Genomic DNA, 16,406 nt, shown 5'->3' with positions numbered 1-16,406 from the left:
CTCTGCATCTTTTCATCAATTAAACAACAAACCCCCCCCCCCCCCCCCCCTCGTTCAACCAATGAACCCCCCCACCAAACTATTGCTACTGAAGGTAGACCCATCAAAGGCAACCTATGAAAAAGTCTCTTGGAATCATTTTAAGTTTGTATAGATTATTATGAGCTTATGTTTGAACTACGTCTCCAATCTTTTGCTTTTGTTCAATTATTATGCAATTTGTAGAAAATTATCATTAGGACGCACGCTACTGAATCAGCTACCCTTTTTTTCTTCGACACTGATCTACAGAAAGGTCTACTTTGCAAGGATAGAGTCCACTGCAAGACGTTCAACCTTTTGAAGGACATTGTCAATACATCCTGATGTTTTACGGCAACTTTAAAAAACTGGCATGATCCAAACTTTTTAGTAACTACCATAACCAAACAAGTTTTTACTGTGCTATGTTCTCGTCGTTCAAAACTCAAATTGTACTCAGAATTTAGAAATAGAAAGGCAAAAAAAGTTTGCTACTTTTTTGTTCGAAATAAAAAACTATCTGCAACCTCAGATTTGAATAGTTAATGTTCATCTGGTCAGTTTTTTGATAATCCTCGGGTTTTAAAGGTAATACTTAGCCAAAAAAAACAGATTTCTAGTTAAACAAAAAAATAAATAGCCAAAACCCGATAGCCAGAAACTTTTAGCCCACCTTTTTTGCTTTAAAGCTTTTACGCCCAACTTTTTCCGCAAGGTTTTCCCTAACCCAATAGTTAAAAAACATTATTTTTATTGGCAAAATCCTAGCAAGTACTTACAGAAAAATAGAAAGTCTCAAATTTTCATATTTATTTGAGTTTCAAGAAGATTCAGAAAAATTCATCACCTTATCTTTAAAGAGAATTCAAAGCGCTCATGAATGAGTGAGCTGTAGCTAACTTTATCTACTTAAGCACCAGGTTAATTGTATGGCTGATGGACCTCAAAAAATGAGAAAATAATCTTTTGTGATTGTTGAAACTTACGAAATTTCTAAACCATTTATTAAGGTAACTACATGTGTCAATCTGCTCCTTAAACGCGCAGATGATTTTGCCGTGTTTTCTACTCAAGAAGCACAAGAAGGCCTCGACATTGCTTCAACGCTACGAAAACGAAAGTGCGACCCACCAATCAATGTTTGGATGGAAATACTAACAAGTCTTAACCAACGAAGGCTCCATTTCCACAAGGTCAAGTAGCCCACTCAGAGTGCAGGACAGATCTGAAACTGCTCTGACTTAGATGCTCCTCAACGCTGAAGTGTTCCAACTCCAATATGAACTAATAGAGCTACAGATGTAGCGATCAACGATGTGACCACTACTTCAGCCATTGATTCCAGTTGAGTCTCGCCCGCAGCAAACCTGTACTCTTTGAATTTTCGCGCCCCTCTACTATAAATTTTCTCGCCTCCATTAGTTCTAACTCAACGCACGAATCACAGATGTCAACTGACAGCAACCGATATGGTATTCTAAAAGTTTCAATTACGAATAAACTCGTTATTACTTCCGAAAACTAGATTGCCAGCAACCTCAATAACCATCATAGGACCAACTCGCAATCACACGAGCCACAACGCAGCACTTTTTTTAATGAAAAAAAAAACCAACCAGCAACTACGTTAAAATTCAGCCGACTACTATCAGCAATTAAAAATTAAAAGGGTTCAAATTACCGGACTTAAAACTGAAGTTCGACGGCATCCCACTTGATTAGACTGCGATAGGTAATAACTCAAGTCTAAGCACTGTTTAAAAATTTACTTACTTAAATTCATTTTTTTTACTGATAGTTCTAAATCCCTTATAGAAAGCTATGTAACCAGTTCTTCCCAGTACGAGCAGTCACTACTTGAATTTTTGCGTACATACGGTATTCAAGTTTACAAAGTACCAGCCTTCATCCGGGAAAAGTTTGACCGATTGATGCAGAGCGAACAACAGGTTTTTATCAAATACGCTGCATTGATCTGGAAACTAATTCAAACCTTCGAACTTAACGGCCTCACAGCTGACCAATGTCTAGCAACCTAACCCCTAACCCGACTTGCTCGTTCAAAGCTCCCAGTAAGTGGGAAGAACACGGCGTGACGCACGACCTCGAATACAATATTCTCAAAAATTTGAAATAATAAATCGAATAGAACCACGATATAGAACGATCGACTTCTAACGATGCGGGATAATGTCTCCACTTGAAAATGCAAGAATTATCCGACACTCAACTCAACTTAACTTATTTCAAAGTTCAGGCAATACTACGGTAGATCTTCAGGTATCTCATTGAGAGTAATAATTTTAGTATACCAAAAAGTAATCAAGCGGACTTCATTGGAAAAAATCCGGAATCTTAGTGACTTCATATAAATCAATGTGGAGAGATGCTGAAAAAAAAATAAACTGTGCTTCAGCTGCTTAAAACAGCTGAAAACATTCCTTGTAAAGCAAATAAAGAAAAACAAACAACAGAGTAAAGCAGTTTCAGTAAAAGTATATCTGGTCTGGCTAGTCGGCTAGGTATTGGCTCACATTTTGCTACTCGCTACTAAACTTTGTTTTACTCTATAGTCATTTTGTTTACTTCAAGCTCTGAGTTTTGATGTTTTCGACGCAAACAATCCTAAAAGAACCTGCTCAATCTACGACTATCTTCGACGTGTCCTGATCTAAATGACAACACAGAACAAGTTTTGCCACGCGTTCCGGGAAAACTCAGAGAGTCGTATCAGGAAAGGTCCTACAGGCACACCATACGCTGTCAAAAGCCTACAAGTTTGAACATTCACTGGCCCACTCAACTGGAAATCTATTAGTTCCGAGTCAAGCTCGCATTTTGCTAACACTATTGACTTAACCGAACAAGAAGACGCTACTTCCGTTGAAACATAAGAAAATTCCCAAAAGTGAAAGTATCAGGCATCCACGAAGACAGCAAAGCTAAACTCTCCAAAAAGAGCAAATTTATGGAACAAAGCATTGAGCGATGGAGATCGCATCAAAGTAAATCCTGGAACAGCGAAGTGAAAATTCTCACCAACTGTCCGGTAGGAAACGACTAACCTGAAACACTGTAGAGACGGCTTTAAAACATCCATAAAATTTGCGAAATTTTGAGCAATTGCTTGCTACTGACCTCGGAAAAAAACTACATCAAATGACAGACTCAATTTATTTGGTACCTCCCAAACCACCCGTGCGTAGTCCATACAACCGTGCAAAGGCGTCAACCGTGCAAAGGCGTCTCGTTAAACTCCTGCCTTGAAACTGAGCCAGACCGACTTAACAACATGTTTGGCCTTCTTATACGATTCCGGAAAAAATCTGTGGACGTATCGGCGGTTCTTGAACATGCTTATGCAAATAGGTATTAAAGAAGAGGATGGGTGCAAAACGTTCAGTATGGTGCAAAACGTTGGCCTTCTATTGCCATATTAAACCTTCATCAAGCAACTGCTGGTTACTTTATAAAAAGCCCAAAAAAGCTTTCATCGTTGAAATGAGGATCCGCTGTTTTCAACGGATACTACTGCTGAATTTTGACTCGCGATTGGCTGATCATTCGAGAGCTTATTTGGTTAAAGTATTAATGCAAATTCTCGCTTTACATTCAAAGTAAGTACTGAAACACGCCCTCTGGTCAATTTTTTAGCTAATTTGTTCGAGTGATTAACTGAATTCACTAACTAGAGAAATTACTTCCCGCACTGGAGTTTAATGGATAAAAATCGATTAAAATAGGTTTCTAGTGACAAAAGTATAGGACAATTTCGTCGATTATAGATACCAGTTTCAAAAACAATCCAACATGATACATTCTTTTTCTATTATAATCAAGCTTTCTCTCAACATAAAAAAAGAAAATCGTTCGTTTCCTCAGCTTTTTGCCTTTTTTGGTCGAAGGTAAGTTTTGAAAAAAACAATCAGCAAAATGAAAATAAAACAAAAGATAATCAACTCACGAAATCGTGATTTTATGGCAGTTTTTTTTCTTACTGATGTTGTTATCCCCCCCCCCCCCCCCCCCACCCCTGTTTATTGTTTATTCCCTCTCAGAATTTCACCATTGAACTGTGGGGCTACTCAACGTGAACTTCATCTCTTTACCCCTAGTTATTTAAATCCTCCCTCAATTCACGATCAGCAAAATGTTTGTGTGTGTGTGTGTGTGTGGGGGGGGGGGGGGGGGGGTAAACTGGCGAGAAGAGGGAACTGGGGGGACTGATGTGCGGCTTATATGGAAGCTGGTTTAAAACAGGTGGTGCAGTTTACTTTGAGTCACACCCGCCACACTGTTCATCCATTCTCTTCACATTTTCAACAGTTGAACAAACCCCCCCCCCCTCGTTCAACCAATGATCCCCCCACCATATTATTGCTACTGAAGAAAGACCCATCAGTGGCAACCTATGGAAATCCTCTTGGAATTGTTTTAAATTTGTATAGATTATTATGAGCTGATGTTTGAACTGCGTCTCCAATTTTTTGCTTTTGTTCAATTATAGTGCAACTTGTAAAAATCTATCATTAGGACGCACGCTACTGAATCAGCTACCCTTTTTTTTTCCTCGACACTGATCTACAGAAAGGTCTACTTTGCAAGGATACAGTCCATTGCAAGACGTTCAACCTTTTGAAGGACATTGTCAATACATCCTGATGTTTGACCGCAACTTTAAAATGCCGGCATGATCCAAACTTTTTAGTAACTACCAAAACCAAACAAGTTTTTACTGTGCTATGTTCTCGTCGTTCAAAACCCAAGTTGTACTAAGATTTTAGAATTAGAAAGGCAAAAAAAATTTGCTACTTTTTTGTTCGAAATAAAAAACCATCTGCAACCTCAGATATGAATTTTTAATGTTCATGTGGTCAGTTTATTGATAATCTTCGGGTTTTAAAAGTAACACTTAGCCAAAAAGTCAGGTTTCTACTTAAGCAAAAAATGATAGCCAAAACCCGATAGCCAGAAACTTTGAGCCCACCATTTTGCTTTAAACTTTTAAAGCCCAACTTTTTCCGCAAGGTTTTCCCCAACCCAAAAGTTAAAAATTATAAATTTTATTGGCGAAATCCTAGCAAGTTCTTACACAAAATTAGAAAGTCTCAAATTTTCAAACTTATTTGGGTTTCAAAAAGATTCAGAAAAATTTCATCACCTTATCTCTAAAGAGAATTCAAAGCGCTCATGAAAGAGTGAACTGTAGCTAACTTTATCTACTTGAGCACCAGGTTAATCGTATAGTGTTTTTGTTTTTAAGATATGGGACTGATCAAAGTAAAGAGATAATGTAAGAGGTACAAAAATTTCTTAGAAAAATTCACCCCAAAATTTTTGCACATGGGTTGAAAAATCATATTCGTTTTGCATTTTGCAAAAGATTTCAAAAAAATTGGAATAAGGGTTCCAGAAATCTGCCCTGAAAAATTCACCAATCTGAGTTTTTTCAATTAGTGTTTTTATTTTTAAGATGTGGGAATAATCAAATCAAAGACATAAAAAAAGAGGTAGAAAGTTTTTAAGAGTAAATTACTAAAATTATTTTGTACCTGGGTTAAAAAATTATAATTATTTTGCAATTTGCAAAACAGTTCACAAAATTTGGAATTTAGTTTGGAATAAAACTTCTAGAAATCTGCCCCAAAAAACTCACCATTTTCGAAAAAATCAGTTCAGTTTTGCAATAAAACAAGAAGTTGAAACTTACATTAAAAACTTACTACAGAGTTTTTGCACATGAGTTAAAAAATCATGTAAGTTTTGCAATCTGCAAAACGTTTCTCAAATTTATTTGCAAGTAGGATAAAAAACTAAAACAGATTTGACATCCTGAAAATTTTTCCAGAAAATTTTTTGCACATATAACGGAACAACTCATAACAAACTTGCAAAATTTTTAAAAACATCATTTTACTGCACATGTTCGCGCACATGTTAAAAATCAAAGAAAAATTTGCATCTTGAAAAATTTGGCTCACTGTTAAAAAATTTAAATCAATTCTTGCAGCTTATAAAGAAAACTTAATTTAAATTTTATTTATTTGTTGAAAAAATCAAAGCAAAACTTGCATCATGCAAAAACTTGTGAAATTTACATAAAAATTTACGTAAAAAACATAATAGAAAATTTAAAAAAATTTGACATCTCGTAAGAAATTTCAGAACATTTTTTGCACAGATAATGAAGTAAACCATAACAATTTTTGCAGACATTAAAAAACTTTATTACGTTTTTCACGATGAATTTAGCGCACATGATAAACATCAAAGAAATTTTAAATTTTTGATCTGAAGAAAAAATTCGTGAAATTTTCCCGCGTTTATAAAATTTGTTATAATTTTTCTGTGCACTCTCATTAATTTTTAATTTTATGAAGTTTAAGAAACTCTTTGTTTTAAATTTGATAAGTTGAAAATATATTTTATGCGTGTATGTTGATCGAAGGCATCAGAAAAACGATGTTTTAAGATAAGGAACAGCCCTCAAGGTCGTCAATAAAATTTTACGTTTTTGCTTTTTCATGAGAAAAAGAAGAAAATGTTTTTGTATATATTTTCAAAAAAAATACAAAAAAAACTTGCATCCCACAAAACCGAAACAAGCTCCTAAACATTTTGCACACTTGTTAAAAAATTCAGAACCGTTTTGCATCTTGCAAAAGGTTTCATGTTAATTCAAAACTTTCGTTCAAACTTTTCATACAATTTTTGCATATTGAAAAAACTTTTTCATAAGACTTCATGAAAAAATATTGCTTTCTTGTTTAAAAATCAAAGCAATTTTTGCACTTTGTGCAAAAAAACCTTCTTCAAGTTTTTTTTTATTCATTGAAAAAGTCGAACACGATGAGGTATCTTTTGACCCAAGAACTCCATTGAGCAAACCACCAAGCGAACCACAGCCGATGAAATCTCAATTTTAATTTTAATTTGTTTTCATCGCTGCTTTCACTTGTAAAAAAATTAATTGTTGTCTTGTGCGGTGCATTTTTTTCATCTAGTGTTTTTTTCTTCAAGATATGGGAAAAATCAAATCAAAGAGATAATTTAAGAGGTAGAAATTTTCATAGACGTTTTTAATACAAAACTTTCGCACATGGGCTGAAAAATCATATTAGTTTTGCTTTTTGCAAAATATTTCAGGAAAAAATGGTATCAGATTTGGACTAAGATTTCTAGAAATTTTCTCTAAAAAATTCACCAACTCTGATTTTTTTTTCATCTAGTGTTTTTGTTTTCAAGATATAGGGATAATCAAATCAAAGGAATAATGTGAGAAGAAGAAATCTTAGAATAAATTATTAAAAATTTTTTGTGCATGGGTCAAAAAAGCATATTAGTTTTGCAATTTGCAAAATATTTCACAAAATTTGGAATTTAGTTTGGAAAAAAATTTCCAGAGATATGCCCTGTAAACCTCACAACTTTCAAAAAAATCATGTTTTGCAATCTGCAAAACATTTCACAAAATCTATTAGCAAACAGGGTGAAAAAAAAACTAAAACTAAATTTGAGACCCTGTAAGAAATTTCAGAACAATTTTTGATCACATAACGGAAAAACTCATAACAACTTTGCAAAAACTATAAAAACATCATTTTTCACAAACACTTTTTTAGCGCACATGCTAAAAATCAATGAAAAAAATGCATCTTGAAAAATTTGGTTCACTGTGTAAAACTTCAAAACATTTTGTAGCTTGTATAGAAAACTTAATTCAAACTTTATTTATTAGTAGAAAAAAACAAAGCAAAACTTGCATCATGCAAAAACATGTGAAATAGTTTTTGATTACATGTTAAAATTTACATAAAAACATGATAGAAAATTAAAACAAATTTGACATCTCGTAAGAAATCTCAGAACAATTTTTGCACTTCAAGTTTTATTTATTCGTTGAAAAAGTCGAACACGATGAGGTATCTTCTGACTCAAGGAGTCTATTGAGCAAACCACCAAGCGAACCACAGCCGATTAAATCTCAATTTTAATTTCAATTTGTTTTCATTGCTGCTTTTATTTGTGAAAAAACTAATTGTTGTCTTGTGCGGTGTAATTTTTTTTCATCTGCTGTTTTAATTTTCAAGATATGGGAGTAATCAAATCAAAGAGATAATGTAAGAACTAAAAAATTTCTTAGAACAAATTAGTAAAATTACAATTGAACATGGGTTAAAAAAGCATATTAGTTTTGCAATCTGCAAAACATTTCACAAAATCTATTTGCAAACAGGGTGAAAAAAAAACTAAAACTAAATTTGAGACCCTGTAAGAAATTTCAGAACAATTTTTGATCACATAACGGAAAAACTCATAACAACTTTGCAAAAACTATAAAAACATCATTTTTCACAAACACTTTTTTAGCGCACATGCTAAAAATCAATGAAAAAAATGCATCTTGAAAAATTTGGCTCACTGTGTAAAACTTCAAAACATTTTGTAGCTTGTATAGAAAACTTAATTCAAACTTTATTTATTAGTAGAAAAAAACAAAGCAAAACTTGCATCATGCAAAAACATGTGAAATAGTTTTTGATTACATGTTAAAATTTACATGAAAACATGATAAAAATTTAAAACAAATCTCGTAAGAAATTTCAGAACAGTTTTTGCACTTCAAGTTTTATTTATTCGTTGAAAAAATCGAACACGTTGAAGTATCTTCTGACCCAAGGACTCCGTTGAGCAAACCACCAAGCGAACCACAGCCAATGAAATCTCAATTTTATTTTCAATTTGTTTTCACCTGCTGTTTCAATTTTCAAGATATGGGAGTAATCAAATCAAAGAGATAATGTAAAAGGTGGAAAATTTCATAGAAATTTCTTATACAAAACTTCCGCACATGGGCTGAAAAATCATATTAGTTTTGATTCTGCAAAACATTTCACGAAAAATGAAATCAGATTTGGAGTAAGATTTCCAGAAATTGGAGTTCTTGTCTCCGTATAAATGGCTCAAACTGTGAACGACTTTCTAATTTATTGAAATGAGAAGTATCTGTCGAGCATCCACTAACGATCACAGTCAATGAGGGATTTTTTGAGCCAAGGACTCCAATGAGCAAACCACCAAGCGAACCACCGGCAAAAAAATTTTGATTTTAATTTCGTTTTTATTTCATCGCTGCTTTAATTTGTAATTTAAATAGTTGTTGTCTTGTGCGGTGTAGTTCTTTTCATCTAATTTTTTTGTTCTTAAGATATACGAATAAACAAACTAAAGAGATAAAAAAAAGAGGTAGAAACTTTCTTTAAAAAGCAAACTAGAGAATTTTTGCACTTGAGTTAAAAATTATTTAGTTTTGCAATCTGCAAAATATTTCACAAAGTTATTTGCAAACAAGGTAAAAAAACTAAAACAAGTTTGAATCTCGTAACAAATTTCAGAAATTTTTTTGCGCACATAATGAAAAAAATCAGTACAACTTTTGCACACATTATATAAACATTACCACATTTTCCACAAAAAGTTTAGCGATTATGTTAAGAAATCAAAAAAAATTTAGCATTTCGCGAAAATTTTTTGGTGACACTTTCCCGCAATTTGAAGAAACTGTTAAAAACTTCTCTCGCACTGTTATCACTATATGACTTTATGACGTTTACGAAATTTTTTGTACCAAGTTTGATCATTAGGTAACAAATTTTTTCCATGCTTGTTGATCAACGACATCAGAAAAATACTGTTTAAATATAGGGAAAAGCACCCAAAGTCATCCACGTTGAAATATCCTAACATCGCAATACTTTACCAAAACTTCTTACAATGAAAATTTGCCTTTTTCGCGTTTTCATAAGAAAAAATAAGTAAGGATTTTGCATACATTTTTCGAAAAACCAAAAAAACTTGCATAATACAAAAAAATCCTAATAATCTTGAAAAACTCTTGCGAAATTTTTCAAAAAAATCAGCACATTTGTTAAAACATTCCAAACAATTTTTGCATCTGGCAAAAAAATTTTCATTAAAATTTTAAGCATACAAAGAACAGTTTTGCATCTTGCGAAATTTTTTTAAAAATACGCACATTTGATGAAACATTCCAGACAATTTTTGCATCTTGCAAAAATTTTTTCATTAAAAATTTAAGCATACAAGTCAAAGGAAATTTTTGCATCTTGAAAAATATGGCTTTCTTGTTTAAAAATTCAAAACATTTTTTGCACCTTGTACAAAAAAAAACTCAATTCAAGTTTTACAGTTTTTAAAAAAAAAAAAACGAAAACGATGAGGGTTTTTCTGAGCCAAGGAGTCCAATGAGCAAACCACCAAGCGAACCACATCCGATGAAATCTAAATTCTGTTTTCGTTTCAATTTCATAGCTCCTTTAGGTTGTAAATATTTTAGTTGGTGTCTTGTGCTTTGTCTTTTTTTCCATAGAGTGTTTTTTTTTAAAATATACGAATAATCAAACAAAAGAGATAAAATAAGAGGTAGAAACTTACTTTAAAAAGTTTAATAGAGAGTTTTTGCACATGGGTTAAAAAATCATAAAAGTTTTGCAATCTGCAAAACATTTAACAACTTTATTTGCAAAGAGAGTAGAAAAAAATAAAACATACTTAACATACTGTAAGAATTTTCAGAACATTTTTTTGCACATATAACGGAAAAAATCATAAAAACTTTTGCAAAATTTGCAAAAACTTAGTTTTTTCAACAAATGAATAGAATTTGAATTAAGTTTTTCGCAAATTGAAGAAATTCTTAAACTTCATAAAAATGAAAGTTAAAAAAAGTGCACGAAAAATTAATAACAAAATTTTTTAAATGCGGGAAAATTTCACGAATTTTTTCTTCAGATGCAAAACTTTCTTTGATTTTTATCAGGCGCGCTATATTTTGTGTGAAAAATGTAATGATGTTTTTATAATGTGTGCAAAAGTTGTTATAATTTACTTCATTATGTGAGCAAAAAAAGTTCTGAAACTTCTTAGGAGATGTCAAATTTGTTTCAATATTTTTGTCATGTTTTTATGTAAATTTTAACATGTGTTCAAATAGCATATCACAGGTTTTTGCATGATTCAAATTTAGCTTGGGTTTTTTTCAACAAATGAATAGAATTTGAAATAAAGCTAAATTTGAATCATGCAAAAACCTGTGATATACTATTTGAACACATGTTAAAATTTACATAAAAACATGATAAAAATATTGAAACAAATTTGACATCTCCTAAGAAGTTTCAGAACTTTTTTTGCTCACATAATGAAGTAATTTATATAAACTTTTGCACACATTATAAAAACATCATTACATTTTTCAGACAAAATATTGCGCGCCTGATAAAAATCAAAGAAAATTTTGCATCTGAAGAAAAAATTCGTGAAATTTTCCCGCATTTAAAAAATTTTGTTATTAATTTTTCGTGCAGTTTATTTAACTTTTATTTTTTATGAAGTTTAGGAAATTCTTTTTTTTATTTGATAATTTGAAAAGATATTTATAGCATGTAAGTTGATCAAAGACATAAGAAAAACGAAGTTTTAAGATAGGGAATAGCACTCAAAGTCATCAACCTTGAAATATCCTTACATAGAAATAGTTTAACTAGATTTTTTACAATAAATTTTTGCGTTTTTCGCATTTTCATAAGGGAAAAGAAGAAAATGTTTTTGCATTTCTTTTCCAAAAAACCACAAACAAATTTTGCATCCTACGAAACAAATTCCTAACACCTTTTGCATCTTGTTAAAAAATTCAGAACAGGTTTGCATCTTGCGAAATGTTTCATAAAAGTTCTGCACATTTGTTAAAACATTCCAAACAATTTTTGCATCCTGCAAAAACTTTTTAAGCACACGAGCCAAAGAAAATTTTCGGATCTTTAAAAAAAATGGCTTTCTTGTTCATAAATTCAAAACAGTTTTTGCACCTTGTACAAAAACCTATTTCAAAATTTATTTCAAATTATACCTAATTCAAATGAGGGTTTTTCTGAGACAAGGAGTCCAATGAGCTTACCACCAAGTGATACACTGGCGATGAAATCTTAATTTCATTTTCGTTTTTTTTTTCATCGCTCCTTTAATTTGTAAATAAATAAGTTGTTGTCTTGTGCGGTGTTTTTTTTCCATATAGTTTTTTTTGTTTTTATGATATAGGAATAATCTAATCAAAGCGATAAGGTAAGAGGTCGAAAATTTCTTAGAAAAGTTTACTGAAAAACGTTTGCCCCTGGGTTATAAAAAACTTATTCTTTTTGCTATTTGCAAAACGTTTCATAAATTTATTTGCAAACATGGTAAAGAAAAGATCTTTTGCACACATAATGAAGAAAAACATAACAACTTAGCACACATTATATAAACATCATTACATTTTCCGCAAAAAAGTTAGCGCACATGAGCACACGTTAAAAAACCAATCAACGTTTGCATCTTACAAAAATTATTCGTGACACTTTACCGCATGTGCTAAATTTGGTCATCAGTAAATATGTTTTTCGAATGTTTGTTGATCAAGGACATAAGAAAAACAAGGTTTTAGGATAGAGAATAGCACTCAAAGTCATCAACGTTGAAATATCCTAACATCACAATAATTTAACCCGTTTCTTACATTAAATTATTGCGTTTTTCGCAGTTTCATAAGAAGAAATGAAAGAGGATTTTGCATATCTTTTTTTTGAAACATCAGAAAAACTTGCATTCTACAAAAAAAATTATTTTCTAATAAATTTTGCACACCTGTTAAGAAATTCAGAACAGTGCAAAAAAAAATTTTAAGTTGAAAAACAAATAAATTTGACACATTTAAATTTTGATAGGAAAAGAGACACGTTCTCACTGACAGAACCTTAACCATCAAGGAAAAGTTCAACAATTTTTAATACATCAGACTCAAACTTTGAATTTTGAGCTTCTCAAATCTTTTACAAAAAACTTATTTCTGCGTCTGGTGTTGTCTTTGGAAACTTTTCAGGCATCATGTTTGTAAATTAATCAAATTCTCCTAGAGTTTTATGAGACGTCATTACAGATTAATTCCTAGCATCTCCTAAATTGTATAAATATCCAATTAAACTTCAATCCATCAGAATTCCACAAAAAAAATAATTTTGTCAAGATGACGAGAATGATGAAATAATTTATCGTTATTAGAAAACTCATTATTTTTCTTCTTCAAAACTGAATGAAGTTGCTCAAACAAGGTTGCAAAAACGGACTCCTTTTCCAAGAAGTTTTTCACTAATGAGGAAAACTTTTCTAAATTAGCTTCGGTTCAACAAAAACTTTTTCTACAAAGCTTTAATATAAAAAAAATTCACCATTTTTATAAGACAATTTATTCTGCTTTTTAATCAAAATGGCGGAATTCTAGAATAATTTTTGAATCATGTCAGATTTTTCCTAGGTTTTGAGAGAAAGTAAGCAAAAACTAGTTTAATCTTGTAATTAGATACATCTGACAAAAATATATTTCAGTTTAATTGATAGTTTTCAACAGTTCAGTTCATTCCAACTCAACATGATTAAACTTTTTATAGAATTCTGCTGAGAAAATTTTCACACATGTTTCAAAACTGAGAGAACTCGAGAGTAAACGAATCAGGTAATTTAGAAAAAATTTCACATTTTCACACTGCTACGAGAAAACAAATCGTGTTTTCATAAGGTTCAAACAAAAAATTTGTTATGAAGTTGCAGATCTGGGATACGAACACAATTATTATCACTTGTTGACAACCAAAAAGTTACTAAAAATTACCATTTTAAACAAATGGTTGATTTTGACATCTTCTACAGAGATTGGAAGAAGTTTTGCAGTACCTTTAAAAAATTCCCTACAAGATTGGCAAAAAATTGAATCAATTCGTTATAGAAATTATAAAAAAAATACTGAATCAGCTAGATCAATTATGTCTGTTGACAAAAAAGCATGGTGTGGCATATGATGAAGAAAGTCACAACAAACTCAAAAATTAACTCATAATTTGTTTCAAATAAAGTTTTTTGGCTTTTTACACTTTCAAAAAGTAAAATATTTACTTGTTTAATGCTTTTTTTCTCTTTTTTAGTCAAAGTATTTGAACAAATTCTTAGTTTTTACGAAAATCAGTGCAAACAAAGCATTTAAAATCAGTTAGTTTTTTCGTCATAACTTTTACACAATCACTATGTACAGAACCATGATTACCTAAGAACAATCAATTGTTTCCAATTCATCAAGATCATACTTTGAGTTTTGGTGTTTTACGAAGCCTCTCTGGAAAAACTGAGCCTAGAGTTTGAGTTGTTGCAGTTTTTTGGTTAGAACTCAAATTATATCTCTTATATTTTTTCTGAAGGAGTTATTTCCTTGCAATGCTTGGTGTTTTTTCTGCTCCTTTCCTTTTCAAGTTATTTTGAACTGCTCGGGTAAGCTGATTGAAGATTTCTCCGCTAGAAGCAGCAATGATTGAGTAAAATCTGTGTTTGTACGTGTAAAGATAGTCAATTTCTTTTAAATGTATAGATATTTATCTAGTCTCGGAAAAAGTTGATTGAGAAATATTTCAACAGATAATCAATAGAACTTGTAATTCTTCAGAAGGCAGACAATATATGATTAGACAGGCTATAACTTTGCGTTACTAGGTCTTTCAATGCAAAACTCGTTGGAAACAGAAATAAATTGTGATAGTTCATTATATTCTGAATGAAAACTATTCAAAGGTTGACACATAGCAGCTGCCATCTGTAGGAATGGTTTGGCTGAGAATTGTGCATTTATACAGGAGAAAAAACGTCTTTGGAATTTTCATTTTTAGAAATTTCACAAAAAGTACAAAAATTTTGGCACTTCTTCCATATATGTCAATCACAGTGTTTACCTACAATTTAATATCAACTCGAGTTCTTTTTTTTTATTTCTGCACATGTGATCAGTTCACTCTTCTATTCAAAAATGTAGTCAGAAAAGATGCTAGTACCAAATACATGAAATTTCAAGAAATCACAGAAGAATTGGGAGTTTTGCTTGGTCCTTAAATCCAATAATGAGAAAGCTTATTTTAAACCCTGCTTCTAATTGCTAAAGAAAAATGAATTGAGACTACTCGAAAAATCCCAGCAGCTCTATCTCTGTGAAAAGGAAGGAGAGGAGATATCAGAAATACGGAACACTGTTAAAACCTTCTAGTGAAAAAAGAAAACAACGGAGACGTACCTACATATGAAGCCAAATCTGGCAAAAAATCAACTATGGATCAAAAGCTCGACATCTGTAATAGAGTTTATAAAGAGACAGATACCACATGACGAGGGTAAGTGTCACAATCACGAATAACAGTGTGAACAAGCCACTTTACACTCAGATTCGACGAAATTCAAAGAACTGTCCCAAGTTTCGGGAGACTTTATTTGTTGATAAATGTTAAAATCAGTTTTTTTATATATATATTTGCTTCACACTGAATGTTTTCGGCTGTTTTTCTGAGGATGTAGGAGCAGCTGCTGTACTTGTCAATTATTGCGTATCAGTCCAGTTTGATGCCATTGTTGAAAAATGTAACCGGCATAAACTGCAACTGATTTTTGATGTTACTCTTTTGATTTCTGCTGTTGCTCAATTTCCAGATTAAATCCCTAGCCTGTTTCGATGTTTTGATAACTGTTGTTTCAAGCTGCATGGTGTTTGGTCTTTGGTTGTATGTAAAGAATTGCTTTTTGACGAAGTGTGGATTTGACTGGTGTTTCTCTACGCAGTTGTTGATGAAACATCGCATGGCCGATTTACCACCGCCAAAACTGCGTTGGTCTAAGCAGCTGAAGCACAGTTTATGTTTTTTCAGCATCTCTCCACGTCGATCTACATGAAGTCACTAAGATTCCGGATTTTTTGCCAATATAGTCGGCCTGATTACTTCTTGGTATGCTAAAATTATTACTCTCAATGAAATACCTGAAGATCTACCGTAGTATTGCCTGAACATTGAAGTAAATTAGGTTGAGTTGACTGTCGGATAGTTCTTGCTTTCTCAACTGGAGAACTTGTACCGCTTCGCTAGAAGTCGATGGTTCTATATCGTGGTTCTATTTGCGTTTTTATTCAGGTTTTGTTTCAAACTTTTGAGAATATTGTCTTACTGGGAGTTTTGAACGAGCAAGTCGGGTTAGGATTTAGGTTGCTAGACAATGGTTAGCTGTGAGACCGTTAAGTTCGAAGGTTTGAAATAGTTTCCAGATCAATGCAGCGTATTTGATAAAAACCTGTTATTCGCTCAGCATCAATCGGTCAAACTTTTCCCGGATGAAGGCTGACACCTTATAAGTTTGAACACCGTATGTACGCAATAATTCAAGTAGTGCCTACTTGTACTGGGAAGAATTGGTTTCATAGCTCTCTATCGGGGATTTAGAACTATCAGTAAAAAAAATGAATTTAAGTA

Source organism: Symsagittifera roscoffensis, chromosome 8, assembly GCF_963678635.1.
Source record: "Symsagittifera roscoffensis chromosome 8, txSymRosc1.1, whole genome shotgun sequence".
Taxonomy (NCBI): Eukaryota; Metazoa; Xenacoelomorpha; order Acoela; family Convolutidae; genus Symsagittifera; species Symsagittifera roscoffensis.
The sequence above is the reverse complement of the archived record's forward strand: the minus strand, read 5'-3'. Positions refer to the sequence as shown.